The sequence below is a fragment of the Bufo bufo genome, chromosome 1 (assembly GCF_905171765.1).
Source record: "Bufo bufo chromosome 1, aBufBuf1.1, whole genome shotgun sequence".
Taxonomy (NCBI): domain Eukaryota; kingdom Metazoa; phylum Chordata; class Amphibia; order Anura; family Bufonidae; genus Bufo; species Bufo bufo.
In genome coordinates this window covers 580,263,986-580,282,072 of record NC_053389.1, presented here as the reverse complement: position 1 = coordinate 580,282,072, position 18,087 = coordinate 580,263,986, and positions in this window count along the sequence as shown.

Sequence of the window (18,087 nt, the reverse complement as noted above, 5' to 3'; positions counted from 1 at the left end):
CCTCTGCTGCTGCACTGACGGTATAAGAATAGTACATACAGGGTCAAATATTTTCTGATGATAGTAGATCATTTTACCAAGTTTGCAGTGGCATAACCCACAAGACTAGACCACAGAGCCAGCAGAACAGGCCCTGTGGAAGAATTTTGCCTTATGGTTAACCCTGCCCAATTACAATCACACAAAGAGGCCTTCTACGTGACAGCCCAAGGTAACTCCTTGACCTGGCTTCTCTACAGTCCCACTGATGCTCCATATGTGTAGGCTAGGATGTACCCATCCTCCAAGCTACCCTTCTGCTGCTGTAGTTGTCGCTGACATTTCTGTGTGCCAATAAGTGAGAGCTACTGTCCCCCTAAATGCTAGCGAATTACCAGACAAGATTTGGCAGGCTCATTGACTGAGGTCAATTGCAATTTAAAACAAGGCATGAAATACTTTTGCCCGGATGTAAGAAGGGTCTCAGAATCAATTATTCAGCTCTCCCTATGTACCCCAGTCCCAGGGGCAGATATACAATTGGTGCAGCCTGTGCAGTTCCAGAGGGGTCTTACAGGCAAAAGGGCCTCTATAGAGGCAACAAGATCCTCTTGGCTCAAAATGAATACTAGATTTGGAGTGCCATAGTAAGAAACTGCTATACAACAAGGGGTTCACATACTACTTTTGCACAGGGACATCTGTGTCCACCTCTAAACCTACCAGAATATTTTTGCAGGTGATTATTTTTAAAATATGTTACGTGTAGGGCTTTTAGTTTTTAGGAGGGATCTAGCAGATAGAAATCTGCATCACACTCTTATTACTGTTGTACTCCTTACGCAATCCTGGAAAGAGTCCCAAAACCCTGTGTAGAGCTTGACATGGAAGGCTGCCTGGAAAAGAGCAAAGTTCAGGAAGACGGTTTATTGGCAGAATTACAGCAAAAATGCTAACAGAAACCAGGAACTATAAAATGTAGTAAAACCGACTATTATGCCTTCACTATGAAGTAAACAAGTCTGCTTATCTTGTGTATAGCTTACACCAGCAGCAAGAAAGATTTGGGCCTCAAATCTCCTATCCACAGTAACATAGTAAGGCCTTTTTCACATGAACATGTGCGCTCCGTGGCCATATTGTGGACCGCATTTGCGGATCCGCAATACACGGGTACTGTTCCGTGTGCATTCTGCATCACGGATGCGGAACCATTCACTTCAATGGGTCCGCAAATCCGGAGATGCAGAATGGTGCAGAACGGAAGCATGGAACGGAACCCTACGGAAGCATTATGGAGTGCTTCCGTGGGGTTTCGTCCCGTACTTCCGTTGTGCAAAAAGATAGAACATGTCCTATCTTTTTGCGGAACGGCCGGATCGCGAACCCATTAAAGTGAATGGGTCCGTGATCCGCTGCCCCACAGAGGGTGTTCGTGGATTGCGGCCCGCAGCACGGCCACGGCGCGCTCACGTTCGTGTGCAAGAGGCCTAAAGTGGTGCCTCCCAACATTAACCAAAAGAACAAAATAAATGTGTATATTTATTTTTAAGGCATGAATGATACTAGAAAAACACTGAAAAAGATTTATTATTCTTGGCGCACTATACAAATGGTGTGCAACGCTCTCCCCGAGTCCAACATGTAGCAGATTCATCAACAAGTGCAGGAAAATCTTTAGAAATGAGTAGTTCTCAGTATCCAAAAAGTGGAACTGGGACTTCAGAATCATGGCATTTGGACCAAAGTAAATATTTTTTTCAATACATTTACGGATCCTCAATTCAAGGTCTGGACCTGAGCTAATGTTATGTGACCTGCCTATGTAATATATATTAAGAGGAGATGTAGTCTGGATTTTCACTGTAATAGTGTAACACACACAGGGCCAGATTTATCATTACTCTGACAGCTCACTCCACTTTCACATATGGCTAAAGTCAGTTTTAGCCAAGTCAGATTTATAATCGGCCCTTTGGGGCTGTAATAAATGTGGTTTGACGGTATCAGTTTATCTGTCAGTAAGCGGATTTACAAAAGTCGCACGTCTTTACGAAAAAGTCGCATGTTCTATTAAAAAGTCTCATAAGATAAGCATGGTCCTCACTGGAGTGAAATTGTGCATTTTTTTGCGACTTTTTAAATAGTCGCAATAACAAATCTGTCTAGAGATTAATTTACATAAGGAAACACGCCCACTTTCAGAAAACTGGCGATCATAGTGCAGAGCAGAAAAAAGTCTAAAATTTTTGCGCAGTTTTAGCGATTGCACAAAAATTTTAGACTTTTTCACTCCATTATTCTGACTTGAGCTAATGATAAATCTGGCCCGTAGACTCTGTCTAATGCCTAACTCTGGCAAAGGACACCAGTTACATGGTCAGGACGGTCAGGAAAGACTATCCAGCTCAAACAAGAAGACGCGGAATACTGCTCGAGTGTTTGCACGTGTTTGCAGAGACTGGGTGTGTAAGGCCACCTGCACACGTTGCGGAATACATGTGGTGCGAATTCTCATGCAGAAAAAACGCAGCGTATTACAGTATCAGAAAAGTGTATGAGGTTACACAAATCTCATGTACACTTTGCAGATTTTTTCCGTGCAGACACTGACCTAAATAAATAGCATGTCAATTATGTTTGCGGTTTTAGCTGCAGATTTCACCCTTTTCAATGGAAAAATGAGAACTGCAACATAACTGCATCAAATCTGCAGCAAAATCCGCAATTGGACATTGAGGATTTTAGTGCGGATATGCAGCAGAAATGCACATCAATCCGCACGGAAATTTGTACACATTTTATGTGCATTCACCTGCACCCGTGTGCATGAGGTCTAAGGCTACTTTCACATATGCCTTTTTCCTTTCCGGTATTGAGATTCGTCATAGGATCTCAATATCGGAGGAAAACACTTCAGTTTTGTCCCCACTCATTGTGAACGGGGATAAAAACTGAATAGAGTGCACCAGAATGCATTCCGTTCTGTTTGGTTGCATTCCCATACCGGACAGAAAAACCTTGCAAGCAGCGTTTTTCTGTCCGGCATGGGAAGTGGAGCAAGACGGATCCAACACAATGTAAGTCAACTGTGCCAGATCAGTTTTCTCGGACACAAAAGATCCAGCGCCCATTGACTTACGATGTTTTTCATGCCAGATCCGTCTTGGCTATTTTAGAAATAATACAACCGGATCTATTCATAACGGATGCAGCCGGTTATATTATCATGATGGAAGCATTTTTGTTGATTCCTGCCGGATCAGGCAAAAATGCAGATGTGAAAGTAGCCTAAAGGAGCGCAGGGGAAGCACAGGAAAGTCCCATTCTAGGGTCAGACATCTTCGGCACCTGGTGTACGCAGAGGCTAAGCACAAGTTTACTCTGCACATTGTTCTCAGCTCAATCAATAGTGATTGGTAATTTGCAGAGATTGCATGAAGCATTATATTATCCTGATTATCACGGCAGACGCCATAGCTGTCAGATGTCTGCTGTTTTAAACAGCAGACACCCGGGACTAATTTATGAGATCGACAATAACGTTGATGGCATAACTTTAACCCCTCAGATGCCTTGGTCAAATGTGACCTGAATCATACAAAGCTGCCGCACATTAGTTCTTATGCAGCCCTTCCCTGTGTGCAGGGCTCTACAGGAAGATAATAAAATCCTCATAGACTTCAATGCTAATGCAGTCTAGTCTGAGAGAAGCAATCTGCTATTCCCTATGGGAACTATAAAAAAAAGTGTAAAAAAAAAAAAAGTTTAAAAAAAACCCATTCGAATCACCCCCTTTTCTCCAAAATAAAAATACATAAACACTAAAAAAAAAAAAATCAAGGTAATATCACATGTGAAAACGCATGTACTATTAAAATCTAAAATTTTTTTATCCCATACTGCAAATAGTTAAACAAAAAAAAAGTCTAAATGGCCGTTTGCAGTTTTCTAGTCGCTTCACCTCATACACAACCCAAAATGATATCAATAAAAAGTACAGATCACCCTGCAAAAAATGAGCCCTCACACTGCTCCATACACATAACTAGAAAAAAGATATACCGGTAGGGGTCAGAATATGGCGATGAAAAGAAAAATAATAATTTGTTTCAAGGTTTTTATTTTTTCTCCAGTATTAAAACGCAAGAAAAACTATACATATGTGGTATTTCTGTAGTCACACTGACCTAGAGAATGAAAGTTGGTGAATGTTGGTTTTACCACATAGGAAACGCCGTATAAACACCACTTTGCGTTTTTTCCAATTTCACCCCATTTGGAATTTTTTTCCAGCTCCTTACTACATCATATACAATATTAAATGGTGGAATTAGAAAGTGCAACTTGCCCCGCAAAAAACAAGCCCTCATACGGATTGTTTGTGAACAGAAAAAATAAATAAAAATTATGGCCCCCGAAAGGCAGGCCCCAGTGAAAAACAAAACCACAAAAACGAAAAAAAAAAAACAACTCCTAGGCTGAAAGGGTTGTTCTGGGGAAGAAATACAGTGAAAAACCTCAAATGAAATAAAAATAAAATAGGACATACCCACCGTGATACTCTCTTTCTGACACTTACTGGATCCCCGCTGATCTCTGCTTCCTGTGGCAACAGACTGGGGAAGGAAGAGGAACACTATGGCCCCTTTCACACGAGCAAGTATTCCGCGCGGATGCGATGCGGGAGGTGAACGCATTGCACCTGCACTGAATACTGACCCATTCATTTCTATGGGGCTGTTCACATGAGCGGTGATTTTCACGCATCACTTGTGCGTTGCGTGAAAAATCGCAGCATGCTCCTCTTTGTGCGTTTTTCACGCAACGCAGGCCCCATAGAAGTGAATGGGGTTGCGTGAAAATCGCAAGCATCCGCAAGCAAGTGCGGATGCGGTGCAATTTTCACGCACGGTTGCTAGGAGACGATCGGGATGGAGACCCGATCATTATTATTTTCCCTTATAACATGGTTATAAGGGAAAATAATAGCATTCTGAATACAGAATGCATAGTAAAACAGCGCTGGAGGGGTTAAAAAAAATAAAAAATTATTTAACTCACCTTAGTCCACTTGATCGCGTAGCCCGGCATCTGCTTCTGTCTCCTTTGTTGAATAGGACCTGTGGTGAGCATTAAGTACAGTTACAGGACCTTTGATGACGTCACTCCGGTCATCACATAGTACGTCATATGATCTTTTACCATGGTGATGGATCTTGTGATGACCGGAGTGACGTCATCAAAGGTCCTGGAATGAATGCTCACCACAGGTCCTGTTCAGCACAGAAGGAGACAGACGAGATGCCGGCAGCGCCAGCAAGTGGATTAAGGTGAGTTAAATTTTTTATTTATTTTTTAACCCCTCCAGCGCTAGTTTACTATGCATTCTGTATTCAGAATGCTATTATTTTCCCTTATAACCATGTTATAAGGGAAAATAATTAAATCTACAGAACACCGATCCCAAGCCCGTACTTCTGTGAAGAAGTTCGGGTTTGGGTACCAAACACGCACGATTTTTCTCACGCGAGTGCAAAACGCATTACAATGTTTTGCACTCGTGCGGAAAGATCGCGGGTGTTCCCGCAACGCACCCGCACATTTTCCCGCAACGCCCGTGTGAAAGAGGCCTATTTGTGGCAAATTTTTTCCGCACTAGGCCATGGCTCTAATTCCGCCCAAAACATAACTAAACACCTAATCCTACCCAGTTCCATAAATGCCCCACATAGTAATTATTCCCCGTTTATGCCACCCCGCAGTAGCTATGTGAGCATTGTGCCCCCTTCACAGATTATGCCCAGATATGTGCCCCCTTACAGTAGCGATACCAAGATATGTGCCCCCTCACAGGAGCCATGACCAGATATGTGCCCCTCACAGTAATTATGCCCAGATATGTGCCCCCTTACAGTAGTTATGCCCAGATATATGCCCTCTCACAGTAATTATGCCCAGATATGTTTCCCCTCACAGTAATTATGCCTAGATATGTGCCCCTTCAGAAATATGCCCAGATATGTGCCCCCTCAGAAATATGGCCAGGACTGTGCACCCTCAGAAATATGCCCAGGACTGTGCCCCCTCAGAAATATGCCCAGGACTGTGCCCCCTTCACAAAAAGTTAAAAAAAGAACAAAAAAAACCTCCACATACCTCATTAAGCAGCAGCAGGATCCACATCAGCTGCTGTGGTCTGTGGACGAGGAGGAGCAGAGGCTGGCTCCCAGCCAGCTCCGCCCCCTGCACAGACTAGCAGCTGAAGCAAGAGGAGGACATACCTCCGGGACCTCGGGACAGCCAATGAAATCCAAGACGGTTGGGAGGTATGCACAAGGTGGTGGTGTCAAAAATACCATAATGCAACACAAAATACCACCCCAGCAGAACCAAATACGATAGTGCAGCATAAAATACTGCCCCAGCAGCAAACAGCGGCACAAAACACCTCCTTGCAAGCTGCTCCTATGTGGTGACCAACACCAGCTGCCATGTTCTGTCCTCTTGCTCCAGTTGGCTTTAATTAAGATACTAGCATTTTGTTTCAAGATAACGCAATGAGTTAAGAAAGTGTGTTACCGCTGCTACATCTGTATGGCAGAAGAAGCTGAGCAGGTGAGATGTAGGCCACAGTTCCGAGCCAGCCCTACTGTCAACATGCTGCCTTGTCTTTCCGAAGCACCAAACATACAACATACATCCAGTGGCATCTCCTCTGATATAGTCATTCATCTTCTACATTTGACGCAGACCATTCTGATGACTTTTTCCAGTCATATCTCATCTCTACAGTTTTCCACACAGACATCTTAGGTTCCTCACTTTTCCATCATCCTCTCCTACCTTCTCAACATAAACTCCCCAACTGTGTCATCCTGCTGCCATCCCCAAAATTGTGCCCGCTGTGCTCCCCAATGGCCCCAATTACTATAGTGTTGTCCTAATGCGAATACTAGTGCCATACAAAAATAACTGTACCAAGCAGAGTGCCCTGAACAGTTATATAGCAACCTTATAGCCCCTGTAAGGGCCCCAGTAGTGGCTCAAGTAGAAATAAAGCCCCCTGTAGTCTTAAAGTGCCTACAATAATAACAAAGCTCTCTATAGTACCCCCAGTAGTAATAATAACCCCTATAATGCCCCAAGTAATAATAATCCCCCAAGCAATGTCCCTGTAGTACCCCACTATTAATAATACAATAATAATGGCCCCTATTTTGCTCACAGAAATATCCTCTATAAAAAATATTAAAAAAACACCTTACGTGGGCACCCATTCCATGTCACCATCTGCGGTGTAGGCCACAGGCCTCTCCTGGTTTATCGCCTGTGATGCCTTTGTCCTGGAGCAATGACATCATTGCGCCCCTAATATGCTGAAGCAGGCAGTCGTTATGATTTCATTCCTCATAGACATAGTGAATTCAGAAGAGCACCTGCAGCCACCAGCCAGGCACATTGGTACCCGACAGTCCTGCCGTTTTTTCTTTCTGATGATCTATCTTCTGGATAGATATTCAGTATCTGATCAGCAGGGATCTGACACCCAGGACCCTCGCTGATCGGCTGTTTGAGAAGGCAGCAATGCTCCAGTATCGCCGCGGCCTTCTCTCTGTTTACTGCAGGCCCAGTGACGTCACAACTAGTATCACTGGCCTGGGCGGGGCTAAGCCCTGTTCACTTCAATGGAGCTTAGCCCCGCCCAGGCCAATGATACTAGTCGTGACGTCACTGGGCTTGCGGTAAACAGAGAGAAGGCCGCGGTGCTTCTGGAGCGCCGCTGCCTTCTCAAACTGTTTATCGGCGGGGTCCCGGGTGTCGGATCTCCGCTGATCAGATGCTGACAATCTATCCAGAGGACAGATCATCAGAAAGAAAAACTGCAGAACCCCTTTAATTCTGGGAGTGTCAGGTTGTGATGTGCCTGTTGCCATGAGGAGCCTCAGGCAGCCTTCGGGGAATCTTTATGGTAGGATCTATAGCCAGCCCCCCTGATTTCCTGGTTCTGTCTTGACACAAAAGAAATGCCTGTAGACGCCTGCCCAGTCAGTCAATGCCTGAGGCGGGTTACACTTGCACCCAGGTCCTGGCATATTTACCGGTGGGCCGATGCCCAGGGGGCCAATCAAGCCCTCCTGACGTTTGCTAACAGGTACATAGCGATCTGATGCTCTCAGCATCAATTAATGCTAGTAGCATTAATACCTGCATACCTGGCTGACAGATTAAAGCACCCTCATGCAACTGTACTGCATCCTCAGGACAGTCATAGAGTTGAATGCTGCGGTGGGGGCAGCAGTATTTTGTTCCTGCTGTGGTCCTGCCTTCTGTTAATTTTAACCCGCCTATAAACATGGGGCCACTTTTTTTTTTTTTTTTTCAGGGTCACATTAAAGAGGACCTTTCACCAGTTCTGAGATTACAATATTAATACCTGGCACTGTAGGGCATGTTTAGGAGATGTGATATAGCTATTTTTCACATACGCTGCTCTATTGTGGCACTGTGCCCCCCGTTCTCTTTTGCTGCCCTGTATGCTAATTAGTATCAGTACAGGGAGGAGGAGACGGCCGTGTTTCTCAAGGGACGTCTCATTCTCCCGGGCTGTGAGCTGTCCAATTGCAGGAGACAGCGTCACAGCCAGGGGGAAGGAGACGCCCCCTGAGAAACACAGATGTCTCCTCCTCCCTGTACTGATGGTATGAATTTACATACCAGGCGGGAAACCAGTACGGGGGGCACAGCGGGGGAACGGAGCAGCGAATAGAAAATAAAATGAGCAACATGACATCTCCTAAACATACCCTACAGTGCCAGGTTTTTGTACTGTAATCTCAGAACTGGTGAAAGGTCCTCTTTAACTCCTTAACCCCTTAAGGACTCAGCCCTATTTCACCTTAAGGACTTGGCCATTTTTTGCAAATCTGACCAGTGTCACTTTAAGTGGTAATAACTTTAAAACACTTTGACGTATTCAGGCCATTCTGAGATAGTTTTTTCGGCACATATTGTACTTCATGACACTGGTAAAATGAAGTAAAATAAAATTATTTTTATTTATAAAAAAATACCAAATTTACCCAAATTTTGGAAAAATTAGCAAATTTCAAAGTTCCAATTTCTCTACTTCTATAATACATAGTAATACCTCCAAAAATAGTTATTACTTTACATTCCCCATATGTTTACTTCATGTTTGGATCATTTTGGGAATGATATTTTATTTCTTGGGGATGTTACAAGGCTTAGAAGTTTAGAAGCAAATTTTGAAATTTTTCAGAAATTTTCAAAAACCCAATTTTTAGGGACCAGTTCAGGTCTGAAGTCACTTTGCGAGGCTTACATAATAGAAACCACCCAAAAATGACCCCATTCTATAAACTACACCCCCCAAGGTATTCAAAACTGATTTTACAAACTTTGTTAACCCTTTAGGTGTTGCATAAGAGTTATTGGCAAATGGAGATGAAATTTGAGAATTTCAATTTTTTGGCAAATTTTCCATTTTAATCCATTTTTTTCCAGTAACAAAGCAAGGGTTAACAGCCAAACAAAATGCTATATTTATTGCCCCGATTCTGTAGTTTGCATAAACACCCCATATGTGGCCGTAAACTACTGTACGGGCACATGGTAGGGCGTAGAGGGAAAGGTGCGCCTTGTGGTTTTTGGAAGGCAGATTTTGCTGGACTGGTTTATTTACACCATGTCCCATTTGAAGCCCCCCTGATGCACCCCTAGAGTAGAAACTCCATAAAAGTGACCCCATTTTGGAAACTACGGGATAAGGTGGCAGTTTTGTTGGGACTATTTTTAGGGTACATATGATTTTTGGTTGCTCTATATTACATTTTTGTGAGGCAAGGTTACCAAAAATAGAAATTCTGAAATTTCCTCTCCATTTGCCATAAACTGTTGAGGAACACCTAAAGGGTTAATAAAGTTTGTAAAATCAGTTTTGAATACCTTTAGGGGTGTAGTTTCTTAGATGGGGTCGCTTTTATGGAGTTTCTACTGTAGGGGTGCATCGGGGGGCTTCAAATGGGACATAGTGCCAAAAAAAAAGGCCATCAAAATCTGCCTTCCAGAAACCATACGGCGTTCCTTTCCTTCTGCGCTCTGCCGTTTGGTCATACAGCAGTTTACGAACACATATGGGGTGTTTCTGTAAACTGCAGAATCAGGGTAATAAATATTAAGTTTTGTTTGGCTGTTAACCCTTGCTTTGTTACTGGAAAAAAACGGATTAAAATGGAAAATTTGCCAAAAAATTGCTGTTTTGGCACTGTTTTTATTGAATTTTTTTGACCGTGTTCATTTGAGGGGTTAGTTCATGGGGTATTTTTATAAAGCAGATTCTTACGGATGCGGCGATACCTAATATGTCTCTTTTTTTTTTTTTTAGCCGATTATCTTAGGTAGGGGCTCATTTTTTGCGGGATGAGAGGACGGTTTTATTGGCACTATTTTGGGAGGCATATGACTTTTTGATCGCTTGCTATTACAATTTTTGTGATGTAAGGTGACAAAAAAAAACCTTTTTTTGCACCGTTTTTATTTTATTTTTTTGACCGTGTTCATCTGAGGGGTTATGTCATGGGGTATTTCTATAGAGAAGATTATTACGGAAGCGGTGATACCTAATATGTCTACGGGGGGGGGGGGGGGGGGGGGGGGGGGGGGGGGGGGGGGGGGGGGGGCGGGGTAGGGAGGCCGCGTTGATTTTTCCATGGTCCCACAAGCAGATGTGGATCTGGCGGCGAGGGACTGGAACAAGGGGATACTAGTATAAAAGTTATCCACGTACAGCTGGTAACCCTTATCTAGCAGTGGGTGCATAAGGTACCACACAAGTTTCCCGCTAACACCCAGAGTGGGGGGACATTCTGGGGGTTGAATATGGGAATCTCGCCCTTCGTACACACGAAACTTGTAAGTGTACCCTGAACTTACCCTAAACCTAACAGACCAAAAAATATATATAAATAAAAAAAGGCCAAAATTTTTTCAAAAATAAATGAAAAAAATTCAAACTCGCTGATCAACCATCCGAAGTTGATCAGCGGTGGGGTGTGCGATGCGCTAACAGTGGCCGGACGCTAAGAGTGCCAGCCACAGTCAGCGTACGCAGAAAAAATATAAACTGCTTGCGCCCCAAAATCACCATCCTGCTCCCGGTTATTGGGTCCCCAGAGACCCGAATAACCCGGAAACGCAGCAAACCGCAGGTCTGAATTGACCTGCGGTTTGCTGCGATCGCCGACACGGGGGGGTGACCCAAGGTGCCTGCTCGGACGGCGATCGGAACTATACATGACGTACCGGTACGTCATGTGTTCTTAAGTACCGGGACAACATGCTGTACCGGTACGTCATGTGTCCGGAACAGGTTAAGTTCCCAGTCCACTCCTGTGTCCTGGTGAAACAGGGCTCAGAAGCTCTACTACTGCAGAAGAAGACAGCAGTATTAGGCCTCTTTCACGCGAGTGAGTATTCCGCGCGGGTGCAATGCGTGATGTGAACGCGTAGCACCCGCACTGAATCCTGACCCATTCATTTCAATGTGTCTGTGTAAATGAGCGTTTTTCTTCATGCATCAGTTCTGAATTGCGTGAGATACGCAGTATGTTCTATATTCTGCGTTTTTCACGCAGCCCTGGCCCCATAGACGTGAATGGGGCTTCAGTGAAAAATGCATTGCATCTGGAAGCAAGGGCGGATATGATGCGATTTTCACGGATGGTTGCTAAGAGATCTTGTTTGTAAACCTTCAGTTTTTTTATCACGCAAGTGAAAAATGTATCAAAACACATTGCACCCGCGCGGAAAAAAATTAACAACGGAAGTTACTGAATGCAATTGCAGACAAAACTGATTGAACTTGCTTGCAAAATGGTGCGAGTTTCCCTGAATGCACCCTGAATGCATCCGGACCTAATCCGTCACGCTCGTGTGAAAGAGGCCTTAGGGCTCATGCACGCGAATCTACGTTACGATTTTTTTGCGGCCTGTATGTGGAACCATTCACTTCAATAGGTCCGCAAAAAAAGAGAAATGACTCTGGGGGTATTCCGTTTCCGTATGCTTGCATGTCCGTTCCCTAAAAAAGATAGAACAATGGATCCGCGAAAAAAAACAACTTATGCAACACGGACGACATCCCTATTTTTGGCGGATCTGCGTTTTGCTAAATACATACGGTCATGTGCATGAGCCCTTATACCTAGACCATAGCAGGTGGGAAGCTTTACCAGGCCAGCACTTTATGGGTTGCTATGCACAATCCAAATGAATGAAGGATCTTATTATCAAGCAGAACATGACTGTAATGACCTCTTATCACACTGCACTTGAGATGACCTAACAGGATGGAGCCTCTTCTCCTTCTTTTACAATTATTTACTTTTTGATAACAGAAAAGTGAACAATAAGGGAAAGCTAAAACTTACTACTCTAGACCAACATCATTGTAAGAACCCCTCCCCCAACTTCTTTAGATATCTGCCACTATTCTAGACATACAAACAAATGCACAGTTCAGATATGACAGATGGAGATGGATAAGATCAGGCCAAGACTTGGTTTGTCTGCTTTTTTTTTATATTGATAACCTATCCTCAGGATAGGTCATCAATATAAGATCAGCGGGGGTCCAACACCCAGCACTCCCACCGATCAGCTGCTTGAAGAGAAAGCAGCGCTTGTATTAGCACTGCCTTCTCCTCACTGTTTATCTGCTCGCCGTCACAACTGCAGCGCTGAGCAGGGTAATTACATTTGTTCAAGGGAATAGGAAGGAGCCCTATAGATGTGAATGGGACGCTATACTTGTAATTACACTGCTCAGCGCTGTGGTTGTGACGGCGAGCAGGTAAACAGAGAAGAGAAGGCAGTGCTCAAACAAGCGCTGCTTTCTCTTCAAACAACTGATCAGTGAGGGTCCCGGTAGTCGGACTACTGCCGATCTGAGATTGATGACCTACCCTGAGGATAAGTCATCAATATAATTTTTTTTTTAAAAAGTGGATAACCCCTACTACCCCTGCTACATTCAGGTGGAAGCTGCATCAGTACTACAAAATACACAGCAAACCATGGTAAGGGTGGGTTCACATCTGTGTTATGGATTCCATTATTTTCATGGTTATAACAGAAAGCTATAACGGAATCCCTAAGACGGAAGTCAAAACGGAAGCCTTTAGAGGCACTCCGTTTTGATCCGTTGTGTGCATCCGTGTCCGTTGTTCCGTTTTCCGTGATTTTCTGCGGACCCATTGACTTTCAATGGGTCCGTTGAAAACTCGGAAAAAAGCACCGTTGTTCATCCGCGTCCGTGATCCGTGTTTCCTGTCCGTCAAAAAAATAGGACCTGTCCTATTTTTTTGACGGACAACGGTTCACAAACCCATTCAAGTCAATGGGTCCGTGAAAAAACACGGATGCACACAAGATTGTCATCCGCGTCCGTGATCCGTAGGCTACTTTCACACAGACGGATCGGCAGATCCGTCTGCATAAAAGCTTTTTCAGATCTGAGTTTTCACTTCGTGAAAACTCAGATCCGACAGTATATTCTAACACAGAGGCGTTCCCATAGTGATGGGGACGCTTCAAGTTAGAATATACTACGAACTGTGTACATGACTGCCCCCTGCTGCCTGGCAGCACCCGATCTCTTACAGGGGGCTGTGATATGCACAATTAACCCCTCAGGTGCCGCACCCTCCCTCCCCTGTATTACATTCATTGGTGGCCAGTGCGGCCCCCCGCCCTCCCTCCCCTGTATTTCATTCATTGGTGGCCAGTGCGGCCCCCCCTCCCCTGTATTACATTCATTGGTGGCCAGTGCGGCCCCCCTCCCTCCCCTGTATTACATTCATTGGTGGCCAGTGCGGCCCCCCCTCCCTCCCCTGTATTACATTCATTGGTGGCCAGTGCGGCCCCCCCTCCCTCCCCTGTATTACATTCATTGGTGGCCAGTGCGGCCCCCCCTCCCTCCCCTGTATTACATTCATTGGTGGCCAGTGCGGCCCCCCTCCCTCTCCTGTATTACATTCATTGGTGGCCAGTGCGGCCTCCCCTCACCCCCCCCTCCTAATTAAAATCCCACCCCCCCATCATTGGTGGCAGCGGAGAGTTCCGATCGGAGTCCCAGTTTAATCGCTGGGACTCCGATCGGTAACCATGGCAACCAGGAACGCTACTGCAGTCCTGGCTGCCATGGTTACTTAGCAATTTTAGAAGCATTATACTTACCTGCGCTGTCTGTGACTGGCCGGGCGCTCCTCCTACTGGTAAGTGACAGGTCTGTGCTATAAGCAATGCGCCTCACAGACCTTTCACTTACCAGTAGGAGGAGCGCCCGGCCGGCCACAGACAGCGCAGCTAAGTATAATGCTTCTAAAATTGCTAAGTAACCATGGCAGCCAGGACTGCAGTAGCGTCCTGGTTGCCATGGTTACCGATCGGAGTCCCAGCGATTAAACTGGGACTCCGATCGGAACTCTCCGCTGCCACCAATGATGGGGGGGTGGGATTTTAATTAGGAGGGGGGGGGTGAGAGGAGGCCGCACTGGCCACCAATGAATGTAATACAGGGGAGGGAGGGGGGCCGCACTGGCCACCAATGAATGTAATACAGGGGAGGGAGGGGGGGCCGCACTGGCCACCAATGAATTTAAAACTGGGGAGGGAGGGGCGGCACCTGAGGGGTTAATTGTGCGGATCACAGCCCCCTGTAAGAGATCGGGTGCTGCCAGGCAGTAGGGGGCAGTCATGTACACAGTTCTTAGTATATTCTACCTTTAAGCATCCCCATCACTATGGGAACGCTTCTGTGTTAGAATATACTGTCGGATCTGAGTTTTCACGATATAACTCAAATCCGATGGTATATTTTAACATTTTGATGGTAATGGGGACGCTTCAAATTGAAATATACCATCGGATTGGAGAAAACTCCGATCCACTGGTATAATAGGGACTCCTGACTTTACATTGAAAGTCAATGGGGGACGGATCCGTTTGCAATTGCACCATATTGTGTCAACGTCAAACGGATCCGTCCCCATTGACTTGCATTGTAAGTCAGGATGGATCCGTTTGGCTCCGCACGGCCAGGCGGACACCAAAACTACTTTTTTTTACTTACCTTCATGTCCGTGGATCCTCCAAAAATCAAGGAAGACCCACGGAAGAAAAAACGGTCACGGATCACGGAACTACGGAACCCGTCGTGTGCATGAGGCTTTAATAGAAGTCTATGGGACTCATAACGGATCCATCTGGGTCCCGTTATGCAAGAAGGAAAACAAAGTCCTCCGTCTTATGGATTCCGTTATTTTCCGTTATAGCCATTTTATAACGGAAAGCCATGACGGAATTCAGAACGCAGATGTGAACCCACCCTAAGGCTGCCTTTACACGTAGGATTTTTATGGGGTTTTCAACTTTGTGATGCCTGAGGGAAAACCACCTGAAAAAATACCATGCCCAGAGCATGCTGCGTTTAGACAAAAACGCTCAAAAAGTTAGAAATGTCGAAATGCTACACAAAAAAGGCAAAAAATAAAACTTTGTAGTGGCTTTCACGGTTCATTATAGCAGCATCTGGATGCATAAAAAGCAAACAAAGACCAAAAACATACAACCTGCAAAAAAATAAAATTGATTTATCATAGGGTAATCGGTCACATGGCCTAGTTGTACCTCAAGCCCATTCAAGTCAATGAGGCTGAGGTGCATTACCAAGAACTGCCACTATACGATCTACGGCACTGTCCTTGGAAAGCTACGGCGAGCGTGGCGGCTCCCTGAAACAGCTGATCATCAGGGGTGTTGGGAATTTGACCCCCACGGATGTGATACAGCACCCACCATAAAAACACTGTGCCAAGAAGGGCATGTCCTTCTAGACACAGTCTGATAATCTATACGAATGGCAGCATGGACTCCCACTGAAAAAAATGGGAGGTGGTTATTGTTCTAAGAAAAACGCCATGTGAACGAGCGATTAGAGTACGGCCATGAGTAGCGGGTCCGTGGCAGTAGGGGCGTAACTACCATAGCGGCAGACCATGCGACTGCTATGGGGCCCAGGGCAAGAGGGGGCTCAGTCTTAGTTGGGATTATCTCATCTTCTACTGGGGGTGAAAACTTAATCAGGGCTCTACCCTCTATAGCAGTGATGGCAAACCTTTTACAGACCGAGTGCCCAAACTGCAACCCAAAGCCCACTTATTTATCGTGATCTAACCTGAACACTACAGTCCAATACAGTATATATTCCACGTTATTTATCATTTAGCTATAATAGCCTGCCTACATTCACTGCCCTCATAGTGCGCACTGCGCTGATGAATGGCAGGAAAAGTCTAAGGCCCCTTGCAGACGAGCGTGTCCAGATTAGGTCCGGATGCGTTCAATGAAAACTGCGCGATTTCGCAGGCAAAGTCATTCAGTTTTTGCCTGCGATAGCGTTCAGTTTTTATTGCTCGGGTGCAATGTGTTTTGATGCATTTTTCACATGCGTGATAAAAACCTGAATGTATGCAAACAACATCTCTTAGCAACCATCCGTGAAAAACGCATCGCATCCGCACTTGCTTGCGGATGCGATTTTCACGCAGCTCCATTCACTTCTATGGGGCCAGCGTTGCGTGAAAATGGCAGAATATAGAACATGCTGCGATTTTCATGCAACGCACAAGAAATGCGTGAAAACCAACGCTCATGTACACAGACCCATTGAAATGAATGGGTCTGGATTCCGTGCGGGCGCAATGTGTTCGCATCACGCATCGCACCCGCGCTGAATACTCGCTCGTGTGAAAGGGGCCTAAGGCATATTGGTACACCATAGACTTTTTCCAGGGTGCGGGTGCCCACAGAGGGGACTCTGAGTGCCATAGGTTCACCACCCCTGCTCTAAAGGAACAACTTTTAGCAAATGAAGCAGTGGAAAAAATGGTCCAAGGGTCATTGAAAAGGGTTTAGGCGGAAACCCTTCTGTCCTGTGTGGGGGGCCTGGTTTGATCCTTGCTTTGGGCCCCTTACTTCTCTATGTACACCACTGCGTGGCAGGTTTTAGGGTAAAATGTGCGGCAGATATTGCCAACACAACCTGATATGTTGTGGATTAAAAATGTGTGCTGCATGTCAAGCTATGTACAGACGTGATGGCGGCAGATTTCCACAGTGTGTAAATGAGATTAAGAGGACCTTTCATGGTTTTTATTTATTCTAGATATTTACCTGTACTTGCGGGTACCCGCCGCTGATGCTGCCATCCTGCCTGTTTTTTTTTTTAAAATATCACTCCTACGCCCCCCTGTAGTTTTCCTGCTCAGTATGTTAATACTGAGCATCGGTATAGGGAGGAGGAGACGCCAGGGTTTCTCAATGGGCGTCTCCTTCTCCCTGGCACAGCCACGGAGAAGGATTAATATACTGAGCGGGAAAGATACAGGGGGCACAATGGGCGTAGGAGCGATATTTAAAAAAAACAGGCAGGGTAGCAGCATCAGCGGGGGCTACCGCTTTAAAGGGTTTCCTGGCATGAGAAATAAGGTTATGTAGCTGGCTGACATTAGCGATGTGCTGATGTCAGCAGTACATAACAGTATGCTTTCTAACTCCCTACCTGCCGCCGTTCTCTTAAAATAAAGACTTATAATATGCTAATGAGCCTCTAGGTGCTATTAGGGCGTTGCTTCAGCACCTAGAGGCTCGGTCTACTCGCCTTTTGGCACGCCCACATCCACTTGATTGACGTCCTTCTTTTCCTCATCGTCCTCATAATCCCGCGCCTGCGCCGTTCCATTTAGTATTCGGCGCAGGCGCAGTGAGTGAAGGACGCTCGGCTGCTGCATTAGGCCTCATGCACATGACCGTGGTGCATCCGTTCCGTGCATTGGGGACTCCAATGCACAGGCAACATCCGCGTGGATTCCGCAGACGGATCCAGACCTATCCAACTTGAATGGGTCTGTGGTCTGTCTGCATGCACTACTCTTTTGCGGAGCGGAGGCCCAGAAAGAAACCCCACAGAAGCACTCCATAGTGCTTCCGTTCTGCACCGCACCTTCTGGATTGATGCGGGGTGCA